Genomic DNA, 1049 nt, shown 5'->3' on the forward strand with positions numbered 1-1049 from the left:
AGATGAAGCTCCTTGATGCGGTGGAGGAAAAGAAGGAGGCTTTTTGAAGCCTTGTTGAGGTTTATGAGGAGCGACATACGGTTGCTGCTACTGTGGTGGAGGAGTAGAATTAAGATCATTCCGACTTGTCCACCTCAAATTGGGATGGATTGCTCCTTGATTATTATAGTAGGAACCCCCTCCTTGCCTATATTGCTGAAAAGCAAGGACTTGTTCTTTCTCTGTCAGACAGTCAACAGCAGTGTGACCGTCATTGCTCCCACATCTCTCACAAGTGATAGTTTCCTGTCTAGTCAACAAATGAACCGTTTGTTGATCACCAGCTTGCTGCAACCCCAACCTATCTAAACGAGCATTCATGGCTTCCAGTTGAGCCACAACAACATTGTCGACCGAATATACTGTCCGAATATCGTCCCTTGAGTTCCCATACTCAGCACAATGGGTCGTCATCTCCTCAATAATGCCCCATCCCTTATCATCATCAATGTTCTTTTGGAGTCTCCCATTAGATGAGGCATCAAGTATAGCACGGTGGTCATCATACAACCCATTATAGAATTGGTTGCACAAAAATCACTGATCAAATCCATGGTGAGGAAGAGACCTCACCAACTTCTGGAACCGACACCAAGCCTCATAGAAATTTTCATCAGGTGCTTGTTTGAAACTCGTAATCTTTCCTCTCAGCTGATTAGTACGTTGGGGAGGAAAGTACCTTTTATAGAAGGCAAGAGCAAGAGCTTCCCAGCTGGTAATACCAGCTGCAGTGCGATCAAGATCGGTGAGCCACTCCCTGGCTCCGTCAGTCAATGAAAAAGGAAACATGACTTCCTTTATCTTGTCTTGGGTCACTCCCTTAGTGGCAGGAATGGTAGAGCAGTAGTCAGTAAAGACCTCCATATGCTTTCGCGAATCTTCACCCGCCACACCTCGATAAAGATTTCTTTCTACCAAATTTATATAAGACGGACTGATATCAAAAGTATTACCATCCTCAGTTGAGAGCTTGAAACCTTTGGGAATCAAGGCAGCTGTAGGCTCTGAGT

General features: G+C 44.9%; 1 non-coding gene across 1 annotated transcript; it reads left to right on the plus strand.

Annotated features, from left to right (window-relative positions):
* Positions 1-586: 586 nt before the first annotated feature.
* LOC141636177 (small nucleolar RNA R71) lies at positions 587-692 on the plus strand. Its single transcript, XR_012540807.1, has one exon. It is a non-coding gene; the product is annotated as a small nucleolar RNA R71 (small nucleolar RNA).
* Positions 693-1049: the final 357 nt, after the last annotated feature.

The sequence above is a fragment of the Silene latifolia genome, chromosome Y (assembly GCF_048544455.1).
Source record: "Silene latifolia isolate original U9 population chromosome Y, ASM4854445v1, whole genome shotgun sequence".
Lineage (NCBI taxonomy): Eukaryota > Viridiplantae > Streptophyta > Magnoliopsida > Caryophyllales > Caryophyllaceae > Silene > Silene latifolia.